Genomic DNA, 17,443 nt, shown 5'->3' with positions numbered 1-17,443 from the left:
CAATGGTTCGTGGTCAATGGATTGGCCTGCCCTGAGTCATGCACGTATTATAAAGTAGCTTCTGTGACGCAATGGTTCGTGGTCAATAACACTATTGAAAGGGACTGGCCTGCCCAGAGTCCAAACCTGAACCGAATTGAACACCTTTGGGATGAGTTTAAACGTCGCTCCAGAGCCTAGCGTCCAACATCGCTATCTTCTCTGATTTTGGCTCTTGGGAAGAATGGGCTGCCATTCCTCTGTACACATTCAGAGACCTCACCGAAAGTGTCCCCAGCAGAGTTCATGCTGTCGTAAAGGCGAAGGGTCGACACAATCCACATTAATGCCCACTAACAGGTGTTTGGATACTTTTGATCACATAGTGTAGTTTCTGAAATCGGATGAATCTTTTTCAAACATCCTGTACTAGTTGCTTCTTTGATGATAACTGGCCTCCGCATAGGTGAAGCTATGTTAGAGAGAACATGTAGAATGTTGGACTAGAGCTGTAGGGAACTCACCACCTCATGAAGAGCACCGACTGCTTTTCTCCAGACCAAATAGTTGCAACGACGTCCCAAGTCACTCACAAAGCAGCTGCTTCTGGTGACTGGTGCCTTACAAATAGATGCAGAAGTTAATCCTTCAAGACGAAGGTCACTGCTCTTTCACTTGGAGGTCAGCAAGAACGGAGAGAGCGGGTGTAATTTTGCTCTCTGTGTAATCTGTTGCTGCCAGCCGCCTACTGAATGACGCCTTATCAGTCTGTGATTTATTGCTCAGCCAGTGCCACTGTCAGTGTCAGCGACCTTAATCACGATTTCTCTTTGCCAAATATTCTTGTGCAATACTGAAAGTAATTTCGACTGGAATGAGTGTACAAGCGAGGTTAGAGGAGAAAGTGTGTGGGATAGATATAATGATTGTGTGCGAGTAATAAATAAGCTATTGCAGTGAATAAGGATATTGACATTTTAGCTGATGATAGGTTCTCCATATAAGAAGACTGATATTAAGCGAAATTATATCAACCAGAATCTCAATGAAACAATAAAAACACAGAAATTCATATGAGAACTATTATCAACATGTTGTACCAAGTTACTGAACTGTGGTGGGCCTTCGAAGTTAAACAGGAACAAAAAAGGAAATGTAGCCTAGTGGACATTTATGTCTTGGCATTCAGAGTGTATTGTAGAGTGATTTGATCAATTCTTGTTAGAGAACACCTCAGCTATTATCGCAGATTACACTGTATGAAATATTGCAACCAGCCACAACGTTTTCTGAAATTATTTTATTGTTCAATTACTAGTTTTGGGCCTGAGCCCATGGTCAAATGGTATCGTTAGCTTCTTTGCAAGTTTTACATTTGTGTCTCCGTTACAATCCATGCTGATCTATGTACTGAACTAAATAAACTTCTATTTAGTTCATTTCATTGATACAAATGTGTCCGCCACCTTGTATTTAGTTCAGTTCATTGATCACTATGGATTCTAAAAAATATCAAACCTTTGTCTTATAATATGCAAAGGAGGTCTTATCAGGATGACACACGTGTAAAACTTGCAAAGAAGTCAACGCTACCATCTGCCGATGGGCTCAGGTTCGAATCTAGTAATGGTGCAAGAAAATTATTTCAAAAAAACTTGTGGCTCATTGAGTATCTCCTACAATGTATTGTGTAGTAACTTCCTTTAGTCTGGAGATTCGTTTCGGACCTACTCTTCTGATAGAGTGTCATGGTTTTATAAAATTACATGTTTACTAGGTCATCTTCATGGTTCAAATTTGTACTCCAAATGCATTACTATTCTTGCTACTGAATTAAATTTCAAACTAAAAAAATGGCTCTGAGCACTATGGGACTTAACATCTTAGGTCATCAGTCCCCTAGAACTTAGAACTACTTAAACTAACCTAAGGACATCACACACATCCATGCCTGAGGCATGATTCGAACCTGCGACCGTAGCGGTTGCGCGGCTCCACACTGAAGCGCCTAGAACCGCTCGGCCACACTGGCCAGTTAAATTTAAAACTGCGTGAATGTATTTATTTGATCATAGTGTGAAATTAACACTCCCTCCCTCAAAAGAGACATAAATTTGAGATAGTATACGAGAGTTTTCAGGGCCGCAGATCATAAATTTCTTAGTATTTGAGAATGAAAGCGTAATTAATTACATACTCCCTTTTAAAAATTGTTAGCTTGCATTTTGCTTTGAAATTTTGTGATTCACAGAACAACCGACATCAACATTACAAATACTTTCCTTCTCGGATGTAAGGAGAACATATACGGAAATGAAATGTTTGTGAATCACTCAAAATGCAATTATTTAGTCTTGAACCCATACTCAACAATTAACGAGATGGCTAATTATGTTTTGCAGAACAGAATTTAGCAAAACCTGATGTGATACTGCAAACAGGAAATCTTAATTCGCTATGTTTAGCCTTGAACGGGATTTTGATTTCATAGCAAACAAAGGAGAAGAGACTTTTGTGGACAAGTATGTTGCGGTAAAAGAAATTATAATCTTCGGTACCTTTGGACCCCAGGATAGGAATTCTCTGAATAGATCTAGCCAGAACTCTGTCAAGGATATTCTGTTATATTATCTTTTCACTAAAACCTCGTTAGTTAAATTAGTCACACAAGCAAAGAAATGAAGGCTTTGAATTAATTTTGAAAGGACGTAACGAATCAAAATCTTGACAAAAGCAATTTAAAAACGAATTTATGTCTCTTTTGAGGGAGGGGGTGTTAGCTTCACACTACCCTCAAATAAATACATTCACGCAGTTTTAAATTTAGCCGGCTGGTGTGGCCGAGCGGTTCTAGGCGCTTCAGTCCGGAACCGCACTGCTGCTACGGTTGCAGGTTCGAATCCTGCCTCGGACATGGATATGTGTGATGTCCTTAGGATAGTTAGGTTTAAGTAGTTCTAAGTCTAGGGGACTGATGACCTCATATGTTAAATCCCATAGTGCTCAGAGCCATTTGGAGATTTGGAATCCAGAATGCTGCGTTCAAGACCCTCTTCAGTTCCGTTAGGTATCATACCGTCTGTATCCACTTTCATGGCAGAGCGGTCAACGCTACAGACCCTCAGGCGGGGTACCCTTGTTCGATCCCCAGTACTATCAAGGATTTTTCCTTGGTGGAAGGACTGGACCAGGGTGGACTCAGCCGCATGATGCTAATTGAAGAGCTTCCTGATTGAGAGGTAGCGGTTTTGAGGTCCGAACGCCGACAAGGGCCGGGAGTGTGATGTGCTGGTTCCATGTCCCTCCATACTGTATCCAGTGACGAAAGGTTGAGGATGACACGGCGGTCGGCCGACAATCGCATGGTCTTCAGGCATGATCACAGGGTTTCCTTTCCAATCACGCTGTCTGTAATTGAACTGTCTTAACAAATTTCACACTATCAACAATCTATACAGTGGGTAGATCAAATATGGAAATATCAGAACACAACACATTACCACTCCTGATACGGTGTATGAAAACCGTCGGCACTCAAAACAGCTTCGGAATTGATAAATACAGGTCTTATACATTCTTCCTGCAAAATAATAGCAAGTTCAGGGAACAGTGATGGAGGTTGATAGCGATCTCTCCAAAGTAATAGTATTGGAATCTGGTGACTGTGTTGGCCAGGAGAGATACAACATTTCATCATCCTGGACTCAAAGCTAGTCCTGGACGATGTGAGCTTTGTGAACAGGGGCCATGTCCTCTTGGAACACAGCATCACCGTTAGGAAATAAACAATGCACATGCGATGAACCTCATAGGCCACAATGGTCACCTAATCCTTGGTACTCGTGGAGTACAACGACATGGCTCCGCAAACCATCACCTAAGCCTCGCCATATTGCACTCTTGTGACGTAGACTTGGCCAGAAGATGAGATCAGTATAAAATGAGGCTCATTCTACCAAATGACGTTCTTCCATTGCTTCACCAAGTTTCATGGCTTCGACACCACGTTTTCCTGTAACAGGCGTTTGTTTCAATGACGAGTGGTTTTGAAATTTCAGCTCGCCTTGCAGTTCGCTGCTTCTGGAACTCCTTTCGCGTTGTTTTGATGCTTACAGAGTTTGTGAGTGCTACATTCAATTCTGAAATGATTTTTGCCCTTGTCGTCCTCTTATTTTTTGTCACAGTCCTCTTCAGTGACTGTCTGTCACGATCACTCTACAAACAATATCGTCCGCGTTGTAGCATAGCGGATTAAGCTTTTCATATCTCCCTGTAAGCAATATAAATGTTCAGTATTGTGCCTCTTGAAACGCCAAACACTTGGGCTACCACGGTTGTGGAGGCACCCGTCATACGAGCACCAACAATTTTCCCACGTTCGAATTCACTTAGCTCCGACATAATGCATGATAACTTCCCACAACGCTGTCCTGATCACGACTGGCAATTGCAATGTATTGAGGGCACTGAACAGGTGCCGTTGATGGTCAAATACAATAACACAAGATGCAGGCTTGGCAAGCATCTGCATTATTGCTCAGGCATACATTTCTCCCGTCGTTTCCAAATTTTTGTCCAACCCCTCACTCCTGTACCGTTAATTTATCGACTCCAGCCATAGATAGATTTTATCATGCTTTCATATTTTCCTAGTCCATGAAAACACTTTTAGTCTTTAGCTAAAGGAGAAATACCGCCTTTCCTATTACCAGTAAGAAGGAAATTTTTCGCGAAAATCATTCCTAAGCACTGCGTAGCCAGAGCATAAATACACTGATGACCGTTGTCCACCGCGAGAATGAATGCCGCCTGGTGGCTTTAGCATCACTATAAGCGGAGCAGAGACGAATGGGGAATCGTTGGTTGCTAGAGCGGGTACTGCGAGCCCTGGGGCGTCTAGAGTATTTAAGGGCGGCATTCCATGTGGCACGAAAATCTCGTGTACAAACTTTTTTGCACAGGGTGTCGAAGTTGCACAGTCGCTCGCTTTGCTCATATCTATCCGGCAGTACTTTCCACGCCCATGCAGACGACGGAAGGTCGATTGAGCGGACAATACGTGCAGCGGTACCACAGGGGTTGCTTCTCGGTCCCCTGCCAAGGTGGCGTACAGATGGCCCCGTAGTCAGTACGCCGACGGCACGACGCTGTTCGCCCGCAGCATGACCGCCGAGGTGCTGTGCCGCCGTCACCAGTTGGGCTCCGACGCCCTTCGATCGTGATCCACGAAATGCCGAGTGAAAATTGACTCCACTTAGAGTTAGTCACTCGTGTTCATGAGGATGTAGTTATGTCCTGGCATGCCGTCGTTCACGAACGTGGGTGGCCCCATTCCATGGTCCAAGACGGGCAAATACTTAGGAGTGACCCTGGAGAATCATCTGCCCTGGCTCTCCCATGTCCGAGATAGCAAGGGTAGGGCAATGGAAGGCCTTTAGACCATCCACCCTCACCTCAACCTATAGTTAATAGTAAGGCATCACACTCTACTTGGCGCTGGTCAGAGCAGAGCTCGAGTATGTGGCGACGGTGAAGGAAACGTTGTTGTCACACACATCGAACAGCTGAAAAGGGTGTAGAATTGAACACTGAAGTTGCCTTGCACCCTCTGCGGGTTTACCCAACTGCTGGATTGAGACCCAAAGTGTTACTTCTATGCCGGAGTTGTGATATCATGAACAAGTGGGAGACTGATTTTCTTAAGCGGGAACCATTGGCAAAACATGTTGTGTATTGGTGCAGATATGTTGATGATAGTCTTTGTTTGTGAAAAGGTTCCAATAGACAACTTCTAAAATTTGCGGAAAATATGAACCAGTGGCACACTAACATAAAGGTCAGCATGGAACTGGAAGCGGGCAGCATAAATTTCCTGGACACTACCTTAAAGATAGAAAACAGCAACCATAAATTTAAAATTTATCCAAAAGACTCCTCACTGACACATTCTCCTGGCTTCCTCCCAATATCCTACAGCCTATAAAATTCTTGGTAAAAAGAAGAAGAACCAAGCCAGGTCCCTTCCGCCCCCAATGAAAAACACAGACAAATTGGCAAAGAAATGGTGCAAATTACCTTTTATAGGGGAAACGTCAAACAGGATAAGTAACATTTTGAAGACAAAGAGTTTCTCTGTGCTTTTCTAAGTCCCTCAGACAACAGGCAGTCGCCTATCCAATGCAAAAGACAAACAACCAGCCCATACAAAAACTGTGCTTTATAAAATCATATGCCGTGAGTGTCAGGCTTGCTACATTGGATAGACGGGGAGGTCAGTCTGCACCGGGCTTAAAGAACATCGTAGAAGCTGGAGGCTAAAGAAGCCTGAGTCATCCTTTGCGGGATATTGTCTTAACATACGGAAATACTCCAGGAACTCGGGTGGGAGTCTCTAGAGAAAAGGAGGCGTTCTTTTCGTGAATCGCTACTGAGGAAATTTAGAGAACCAGCATTTGAGGCTGACTGCAGTACAATTTTACTGCCGCCAACTTACATTTCGTGGAAAGACCACAAAGATAAGATAAGCGAGATTAGGGCTCGTACAAAGGCATATAGGCAGTCATTTTTCCCTCGTTCTGTTTGGGAGTGGAACAGGGAGAGAAGATGCTAGTTGTGGTATCAGGTACTCTCCGCCACGCACCGAATAGTGGATTGCGAAGTATGTATGTAGATGTAAATCACAATAACCACAAATGCATAACAGATGTACAAGTCTTACATATAGAGAAAATGGGGGCTAAATTCAGCCAGTTAGAAATTTAAAAAAACTAAAAAAACAGATGTGTACATCCCCACACCTATTATTAAACGAGCAAATCCAATTCAATTGTTCACCTCTTTTAGATGATATCACAACTGCGGGATAGCAGTAAAACGTTTGCCGGCCGGGGTGGCCGAGCGGCTATAGGCGCTTCAGTCTGGAACCGCGCGACTGCTACGTCGCAGGTTCGAATCCTGCCTCGGGCATGGATGTGTGTGATGTCCTTAGGTTAGTTAGGTTTAAGTAGTTCTAAGTTCTAGGGGACTGATGACCTCCGATGTTAAGTCCCACAGTGCTCAGAGCCATTTGAACCATTTAGTAAAACTTTGGGTTTCAATCCATTAGTAGATAAAAAGTCGGTGTCAGATGCATAACTTTATACCTAGGTATGTTTAGTCATGGTAAAGTAACTGCTGAATTGTGTAATTCCATAAGTAATTTGTCAAAAATGGTCATTGAAGTAATTTTACGTCGAGTCAAAAATCGATACATTAAGACGTTGAGATGACTATCTTTGCCTTATCGTCATGTTTATATTTGCACTATCATCTTTGGAATCAGTAATGTACTTGAAAATGGGCTTATAACCCGAAACCTAGGTTGTGAAGTAACAATAATAAAATTTGCGAAACAAGGCAAAAAACAGTGTTTGTTTAGTTAATTTATAATGTTTCACCCACAGCTGATTCAATTTAAATAATAATAGAAATAGTAAAGGGCATTTAGGATGATGAAGATGGACTTAGCACATTTGAAGTCAAGTCTAGTGTTATCAGAAGCGGAATGGATAAAGAAAGAGGAGAAGATTGAAATCACATTGACAGTAGCTGTTAACAAAGAACGGAATATAAATAGAGAACTCTCTCCACGAGATTAAGGAAAAGTTGAGGGAGAGGAGGACTGACAAGAATGAGCTGCACAGAATGTTGGACAGATGGCTGTTGTCTTTTGAAGTTTGGAAGGATTTTAATTTTTGTGGTATTCTGAGGAAGATTTTTCCAATGATACAAAAAAATTATTTAGAAAACATGGCAGTTTCATATGATGATACAGAGAGAATTTTACTTTATCGAGGACGAACACTTCTGCTACGCTTCCCAGATAGTAGATTAACAGTTAAAGACGAATAACAGGGAGTGAAATGATTGAGAAGACGATAGAGCAAACATAGTGTATAATAGCTTTGATAACTGTTTGTAGGCTGGTGTGATATTGGTCGAAATAGTGTACGTCAGAAATGTGTCGTACAAAAGCATTCACCGCCAGCTCCAGCCTGCGTGAGCAGGGATTTTTCCGTTGCGCATGGATGAACAGACGATTGGCGCAAACAAGTGGCTGGCAAAATTCGTTCAGATACAGTGAAGCTGAGGGATATGAACAAGGATTTAAAAATTTTCTCTAAATCTTCGGAAAATGAAGGTTTGGTAACAAATCAGAGTTGATATTTACGACAGTCTTTGTTGGGCACAACTTGCCTTTGGCATGCTCTGACTATGCAGGACATTTGTTCAGGAAAATGTTTCCTAATTCGGAAACAGACTCCAAATATATTAGTGCGACAACATAAAAGCGAGGGCTAGTTAAAAGTGTGGCTCCTACAAATGAGGTAAAGGTAACGAAGTTAATAAAACCCCAGCCCTTTGCTGTGGCAACAGACGGCAATAACGATATAAATGGCAAAAAAATCTCCCCAGTTGTTGTGTCGCTTTTCGACGCTTAAAATACGCCGATTTCTAATGTAATTCCCTCAGTTCGAGAATCCAACGACAATACAGACAAAGAAATATTCAGTGTTTTGAGTAATGAACTAAAAAAAAGGGAGATCTGTGGGGTAACTGTGTAGGTTTCGCATGTGGCAGTGCAAGTACCATGACTGGTGTTTCCAAAGATGTAAGTTCCCTTATTTGTAAAGAAAATACTAATAATCACATGCACGACTGTGCCTGTCATCTTGTGCACCTAGCTACTCAAAAGGGCTGTAATGTTCTTCTAAATATTAATATTGGACAGTTTTTAATTGACATTTCTTATTACTTGCTGAAGAGTTTAAAGAGGGACACGGTTTGAAGATGTGTCAGTAAGTCTTTGGTGGGGGTTATCTCTGCTATAGTGTGTATTAAGGGTCGCAGAACAGTGGAACCTTTTACAAATGTTCTTCTGTGAATCATATCATTACAAGGTCACCTCAAAATTTCTGTAAGTCAAGGCAGAGTTTGACAATCCATCTACTAAACTTTTATCTTTTGTTTCTCTGCTTTGTTCTTCCACTTTTCAACTCCTTAAAAGTATTCCTCCAACAAGAGCCCCCTTATTCATAAAAGTCATTCAAACTTGAATAATCTTTTACTGACCTTATTGTTTGCTTTGTGAGAGTATCCTCAGTTACAGAGTCCGATAGTAATTTACTTCATGTGAAATGCTGGTCTGTTAAGGTACAGAAAAGTGAGAGCAAGCTGGTCATTGGGGCGAACACGAGGGCTTACATAAAGGAAGTTTCTCTAGACGAAACTACATTGAAAAATTTTTTCCGATGTTAGATTGTTCTGTACAAAAAGGTGAGAGAAGATTGGCAACAAATTGCTAGTTAAAGATAATTTTCTTCAGCATACTGAAGTCGCTGATGTTTTCCAATGAAAATTGAAGAGTTTTTCGTCTACAGAATATATGATTGATCAGTTTCGTAATATTCTATCATCAGAAGAAATTTAATCTTTGAAAACAGAGTTCTCTTTTGAAAAGAATGAAGAGCTGACAGAATTTGGTGTGAGGTTTCAATGCACACAGATGCTTCAGGAATAGGAAAGTACCGTTCACTGAATAAGCTACTGATGGCTATTCTTCTGGTACCTCACATTAATTCCTCAGTGAAAAGAGTTGTTAGTTTGGCGAGGAAGAACAAGAGAGAATTTCGTAGTAATGTGAACACTTTAACTGTTAAGCACTCTGATAGTGCAGAAGATACATATGATTTCGGAACAAAAAGCATGTCACCAGTGTAGTTTTAACAAACAGGAGCCTCTATATGCTAAGTGGGTAACTAGAGTATTCCAAAAAAAAAAGACCCTTCAACTTCTCCTTCAGAGATGTAGTGCACATCTGGTAATGAATTTATTATTATTATTATTATTATTATTATTTATTTTATGGCCTTCATTGGACCACTCTAGTCAAAAATACAAAGTTCTAAACAAGTTGTTACACAGGGATACAATTTGGTTCAACAATTACTTAATATGATATTTAGGTAATATAATTATTAGAGTTGGTGCGGCAGTGAAATATGGCTTGATCTCAACAATCAAGTCTGCAATTACCGTGATCTTGTTAAAGGTCACCACAACCAACTTCAACTTGAAGTAATCATGATGGAACAAATGGAAAGAAATCCGCTACCCCAGGCCCCAGTCAACGGACTGGACTTTCCTGGTCATCGGATTCTGGGGGACCAGGAACATCATGAGGAGAAGAGTCGGAGCTTCTCAAAACCTCTTCGCAAGCACTACCTTGGCACTCTCAATGCAAACACTCTGTTCAAACTTGGAAAACTAAAACAACTGACAGACATGCTAGATAAATTTCACATCAAAATTCTTGCCATTCAAGAGACGCGCTTCGTAGATGAAAACCATTTCGACACAGAACATTACAGGATTTACAAAGGTAAACCTGCTGTCAGAAGAGGAACACCATTATTGTTTGGTACAGGGTTTGCAGTACACAAATTAGTCATGGATAACATCATAGACTTCAATTCAATATCAGAACGTATCTCGACACTGTCCTACAAATCAGGTAATAAAGCATACACAATTATCAACGCACATGCACCTACAAATGACCATAACAGAAAGAAGCCACAAGAAATTGAAGACTTCTGGGAAGACATGGAGGAATTAACTAACAACGTACCAGAAAGACATGTGAAAATTCTAATGGGTGATTTCAATGCGCAGCTTGGTAAGGAGAGAAAATTCAGAGAAATAACAGGCCCATACTCAGCACATATTCGCACGAACAGAAATGGGGAACACCTCATAAAATATTGTCAAAACTTTAACATCAAAATCATGTCAACACAATTTCAAAAACCAAGACGAAAACTTACAACATGGAAAGCACCCAACACAGTGTGGGGAGAATTTCAGATTGGTCATGTGGCCATATCCAAGAAAAATTCGCGGGAAATTCTAAATGTCAGAACACGTAAAGGAGTCTTCGAGTCTGATCATTATTTGCTACAAGTTAAGATTAGGCCAATCCCAAGACTGAAACAGACAGCACAAAACAAAATAGTCAAACCTGATCCGGAATACTTGAAGATAAACAGGGATAAAATCGTTGAAGAAATTAATAGGCATTCAATAGACACATGGACAGATCTGGCGAAGGCAGTTCAGAAGACTATGTGCTGGGGACAACCAACTAGAAAACGCAAACATAGGTGGTGGAACGCAAATTGTGATGAAGCCATTGAGAGAAGAAAGCAAGCATGGGACAAGTTCAGTAGCTACAGAAATTCAGAAACATGGAAAGAATTTCACGAAGTTCAGAAACTAGCATCGAAGGAAATCAGAAGGGAAAAACGAGCATATGACAATAACAGACTAAAAGAAATTGAGGAAGATTTCAAAAGAAATAACACAAGAAATTTTTACAGAACTTTCAAAGAAAATATTAAGGGCTATCAACCCCCTAGCCTCTGCTTCCGAAGAACAGATGGATCCCTGGAAACAAACACAAAAGAAAACTGTAAAATTCTCAAACATTACTTTGATAAACTTCTTAATTGCAAAAAACCTACAGGAAAATTAACATTCCAAAAGACCACACCTAATGCCGATTCTGATCCACCCACAATAGAAGAGGTAGAGGAAATCATAAAACAAATGAAAAATAACAGAGCTGCCGGAGAAGATGGTATTATCGCCGAGATCTGGAAACTCCAAGATGAAAACATCACCAAAAAAATCCATAAGATTATCTCCGAAATTTGGATCACAGAGAAAGTGCCAGAGGAATGGAAATGTGCATTGATCCATCCATTACATAAAAGGGGTGATAAGTCAGATCCAAACAATTACAATTCGCTAGTACCAGTTACATACAAAATTTTCTCTAAGGTGCTATTAAACAGACTAGAACCACAAGCAGATCTGCAAATTGGGGAATACCAGGCAGGCTTCAGAAAAGGGAGATCATGCATCCAACAGATCTGGAACTTGAGAACACTTTTGAAAGTCAGACAGGCAAGAAACACTGTAGTTACCTTTGTGGACTTTAAAAAAGCATATGATTCCATAGACAGACAGACACTCTTTGACGTGCTGGAAGAATATGGTATCGACAGAAAAACCAGGGCTCTTATACAACAGACGCTTACAGACACTACCTCCAAGATTAAGTTCATGGGAGAAATTTCGGAACCCTTCCACATACACACAGGTGTCCGACAAGGAGACGGGCTCTCACCAATCCTGTTCAACATGGTGTTAGACAAAATTATCAAGCAGTGGGAGGAACAAGTTAAAGGAATACAGCTGGGAAGAACACGTGAAACCAAAACAATCATAAAATGTCTGGCATTTGCAGATGATATAGCCATACTCAGCAATAATACACAGGAGGCAAAGGAAGCACTGGAATGCTTGCATGAAATAGCTGCCAAAACAGGTCTGCAGGTATCTTACGAGAAGACACAATATATGGATCGACAGACCAACAATGTACACACCATGCATACTGTATATGGATCCGTAGAAAGAGTCGAAAAATTTAAGTATTTAGGGGAGTACATACAAATGGGAGGATCAAACAAGGCGGCTAACATGGAACGAACGAAGAAACTCCAGAAGGCATACAAACTCACATGGTCACATTATAATAAGAAAAGCATATCGAGGCAGGCCAAACTTAGGCACTACAAAACAGTTGTATTACCAGAAGCATTGTACGCGTCAGAAACAACCACAATTGGAGCATCAGGCATCATAGACACAGAAAAAATAGAACGCAAAATTCTCAGAAAAATATTTGGACCAATCCACAGAGATAGCATATGGATGAAGCGACCTGCCAAAGAGCTGTACCAGCGCACTGACAGACTAACAGACGCGATCAGAAAACGCAGATTAACTTTCTATGGGCACATACAGAGAATGGACAACAACCGACTTACAAAGAAAATTTTTGGTGTAGTAAACAGCTCAAGCAAGAAAACAAATTGGTATCATGAAATAGACGAAGACTTAAGGCAGATAGGGATCAACAGGCAAATGATAGGAGACAGGAAATACTTCAGAAACAAAGTTAGGAGTGCAAAATTTATTGTAAAGGAGAGAAAGAAGACAGGAACATTATGGACAGAGCAAAGGAAACAGGAGCACAGCCAAAGGATGAAGAGATTTTGGGAAGAGAAGAGGAAGAAAGGAAAGAAGTGAAAATTGTGTCATCATGTGATTTTCGAGTTCAAACACTGTCCATAAGGGCAAAAATGAAATGAATGAATGAATGAATTATTAGAGTCTATTCTTATATGAAAGGTGTTTTGCTCTTCTGTCTGCCCAATATTTCTTCATTCTTTCAGATATTTTCTTTCTTTCTTCATCTGAGACAACTCTTCCTGTACTCCTTTTATTGATTTTCATTTGTAGTCGGGTTTGCGGGTCTTGCAGTATTCTGGTTTTCTCTGTCTTGTTTTTTAGGTCATCTACTGTAATTTGAAGTTCTTTTATATCTTCCTTAATTTCTGTGACCCATTTAATGTCGCTCTTGCTATTCCACAGTTTTTGTATTATTTTTTTACTAATTCTGTTTTCTGGAATTCTCATACGATGTCCAAAGATTGAGATGCGTTTCTTCCTGATTGTGCTCATGACTGGTTCTATTTTCTTATTTGATGCTATTTTCCAATGTCCATTTATTTTATACTGTTTATTTATGCACGTCCTAATTATTCTTCTTTCTTATTTTAGTATTCTATCAATTACGGCTGTATTAGTTGTTTTGAAGATAGTTTCCGCTGCATACGTTATTTCTGGTTGTGTAACTGTTTTATAGTGTTTTAATTTTGCATCTATGGATAGGCTTTTTTTGTTGTGTGTAGTTTTGGCAATTTAATCTGCATAGTTCAGTTTTTTTATTCTATTCTGTCATGATGGCTTCTCATTTAGACTGTATGTTATTATTTCGCCTAAATATTTAAATTTATCAACAATTTTGATTTCCTGTTCTCCTATTGTAATTTTGTTTGCAAGTGGTGGATCAGTTAGCATAATCTCCGTTTTATCAAATGATATTCTAAGGCCTACTTTCTCTGCTATTTCTTGTAGTGATTTCACTTGTTGCCTGGCTTCTTGAACGGTGTTGGCTAGGAGAGCAAGAGCTTCAGCGAATCCCAAGCAGTTTAAGCTAATATCATCTTTTGCACTTCTAATTCTTATCCTCTTTGGATTGTCCTTGTACCATTCTCTCATTATGTATTCCAGTGCACAGTTGAACAGTAGGCAGTCACCTTGTCTTAAGCCTGTTTTGATGAGGAATGGTTCCGAAATTTCTCCTCTAAACTTCACTTTTGATTTGGTGTTGGTTAGTGTGAGTTGTATTATTTTAATTAGTTTTGGATGGAGTCCTAGATTTCTTAAAATTATTAATACTGGAGGTCTGTGGAGACAGTCATATGCCTTCTTAAAATCTACAAATGTTATTGCCAGAGGTTTGTTCCGTTTCTTGTAGTATGCCATAATCTATTTTAAACTAATTATCTGCTCTGCACAGCTTCTCCATGGTCTGAAACCTCCCTGATATTCCCCTAACTCCTGTTCTAATTGCTCCTTGATTCTTTCATATAGGATCTTGGATAGAATTTTGTATGTGCGATCTAGGAGATAGATTCCTCTGTAGTTGTCTGGGTTGCTCTTATCTCCCTTTTTGTTTAGTGGGTGGATGATAGCTGTGGTCCAATGTTCAAGAAATTGTTCTGTTACCCAAATTTTTGTTAGAGCCATGTGTAAGGAGGTCTTGACTGTGTCACTTGCATATTTCCACATGTCAACAAAAACCTGATCTTCTGCACATGCCTTATAATTTTTTGTTCTTTAAGAATTTTTTCTACTTCTTGGAAAGTTGGAGGGTCTAGTTTGTTAGGTTTGGTTTTTATTGGGGTATTTATGTTGATTTGTAAGGGTTCTTTGGGTTCCTCACAATTCAGAAGTTTGTTAAATGCTTTTGCCATGATTTCTGCATTTTCCTTGTTACTGTGTGTCATTCTTCCATCTTCATCTTTCAGTATTAGTGTAGGGGCCTCATATTGTTGTAGTTGTTTCCCAAAGATTTTGTAGTAGTTCCTGGAGTTGGTTTTATGATAATTACCTTCTATAGACTTTATAATATCTTTATGAAATCCTCTCTTGATTCTTCTAATATTTAGAGTGAATTTTTTTCTTTCATTTTTTAGGTTGATGGCATTTTCTTCAGTTTTATGTGTTTGAAACTTCAACCATGCTTGGTGTCTATCTTCATGGAATTTGTCACATTCTGATGTCAACCATGCATGTTTCCTTCGTGGGTTCAAAGGAACTACAGTCTCTGCTTCTTTTTTAAGATTAGGCACTAGTTGTTCTAGATCATCTGTTAATTTGATGGTTTATGTTATTTGTTGGTACATATTATTTTTAATTAGCTGATGTGGGTCAAACCTCCTTTTTATTTTATTAGTTTTTCCGGTCCTCTTCTTTAACGGAGTGAATTTGATTTTAATTTTAACCATATAATGGTCTGAGCCTGTGTCTACTCCTCTCAGTACTTTAACATTGTGGATCTCCTTATGAAAATTTTTGTCCATACAGACATGGTCTAGCTGCCACTCGCCCTTCCTCCAGTCTGGATGTTTCCATGTTTTACGTTTACTTGGCTTCCTCTTAAAGTATGTTGATTTAGATATAAGGTTGTGTTCTCTGCAGAGTTCTACAAGTCTTTGACCGTTTTTGTTTGTAAATTTATGTGGACTCCATTTTCCAATTATATCTTTATATTTCCTTTCTTTTCCCAACTGAGCATTGAAATCTCCCAATAAGATTTTTACATTCTTTTTATTTACTCTGTTCACAGTTTGCTCTAAAAGGTCCCAAAATTTATCTACCTCTTCCTTTGTTTTTGTTAGACAATTTTTTCATTTGTTGGGGCATGAGCATTTATTATGGTATAGGTTTTATTCATTGTTTTAAAGCTTAGAGTCACAATTCTTGGTGATAGTGCTTGGAAATCCGTTACTGAATCTATTATTTTTATGTTTACTAAAAACCCTGTTCCAAACTGGGGACATTGTTTCATTGCCCTCGGTCCTGGCTTCCCATTATAAATTCTGTATCCTTGTGATTCGAATGGGTCCTCTGTGGTGTTTCTCATTTCTTGGATCCCTGTTATTAAAATTTTTTGTTTATTTAGTTCATCTGTGAGCTCCTTGACTTTTCCGGTCTGAAGTAGTGAGTTTATGTTGTGTGTTGCTATATAATTTATTTGCTCGTGTTTAATCTTCTTTTTGTGTTTTAGTGTGCATTTGGATGGTTGCAAACGCTCCGATTCGTTGCTGTCTTCTAGTTGACTACCCACCGAATCCGATGTAGCCTTTTCCTGCCTTTTTGAGCAGGACGGTGGAATTTTTTTCCTAAAAGACCTTTCCATATTTGACTGTCGAAGGTTGTCAACCTTAGTTGGAGCAAGCTCCGATTTACAACTACGGTTGTTAACCGCAGAGGGTGTGTTTGGACCGCGAGAGCTATTTTATTTCACTCAAGTCCGCCAGTAAAGCGGTGAGGACTTCCCCATCCGCCACCTGGGACGCGCCACGTAGGAGTATCACCTCTCCTCCTACTATGACAGCATAGTAGGGGCATAGTAGGTTCTGGTAATGAAATCAACCTTTACCCAGGTTTCAGCCATAATAATTGAGCCTTCTTCAGAAGATATACCTGTCTTATTTGTCTAAGAGGGCATGGTCTAGAAATAAAACTAAAACAGTCTGAATAGACGTAGTCACGTTTTAAAAATGTGGTACATAAGTACTAAGTCAACACCAAGACGTAAGTCTGGCGTCCATGGAGACGCGGCGCACGCCAGAGCTTACGCGCCTAGTTGGTAGATAAGGAGGGGGTCGAGTGCATGTCTCACGCTCTCATGCAAAATTTGTCAGAATTAAAGAGGTACGAACTCTTCCCCACCCCGCCACCTCTGTATAAAAATCTTTTTAAAGTCCTGGCAGACCTCTGTATTCCTCAGTAAATATAGGGTATATCAAAAAGAATCATCCGATTTGGCACATCTGTATTTCTGAAACTCATACACATATACAATGAATTTTGTTTTTGATGAACGAGAAACTCAAAAAGTTTTTTTTCATACCTTTTCTTTGGTGTTCAATATGTCCCCCTTGAGACTCACGGCATATGTCAATGCAGTATTCAAATTGTTCCCACAATGCAGCGAACACGTCTTGAGTTACAGCTTTCAGAGCTGCTGTTATGCGATGTTTCAGTTAATTCATTGTTTTTAGTAACAGAGACACAGAAACAGTCTTTTATTAACCCCACAAGAAATAATCACATACAATCTGGTCCGGTGACCTTTGAGGCCACTAATTTAAGGCTGCATCATTTGGTCCAGTGCGACCGATTCATCGTTCAGTAATCCTTTGATTTAAGAATTCCCGCA

The 17,443-nt window shown here is 39.9% G+C and overlaps 1 long non-coding RNA gene across 1 annotated transcript in view; it reads right to left on the bottom strand.

The window, feature by feature from the left end:
* LOC124775126 overlaps window positions 1-632 on the bottom strand; it is a 208,731-nt gene extending 208,099 nt beyond the window's left edge. Inside the window, exon 1 of the long non-coding RNA XR_007015599.1 lies at window positions 504-632. This is a non-coding gene — a long non-coding RNA (uncharacterized LOC124775126). The remainder of the gene's footprint in view (window positions 1-503) is intronic.
* Window positions 633-17,443: the final 16,811 nt, after the last annotated feature.

The sequence above is a fragment of the Schistocerca piceifrons genome, chromosome 2 (assembly GCF_021461385.2).
Source record: "Schistocerca piceifrons isolate TAMUIC-IGC-003096 chromosome 2, iqSchPice1.1, whole genome shotgun sequence".
NCBI lineage: Eukaryota > Metazoa > Arthropoda > Insecta > Orthoptera > Acrididae > Schistocerca > Schistocerca piceifrons.
This window is presented reverse-complemented; position numbering and strand designations above follow the sequence as displayed.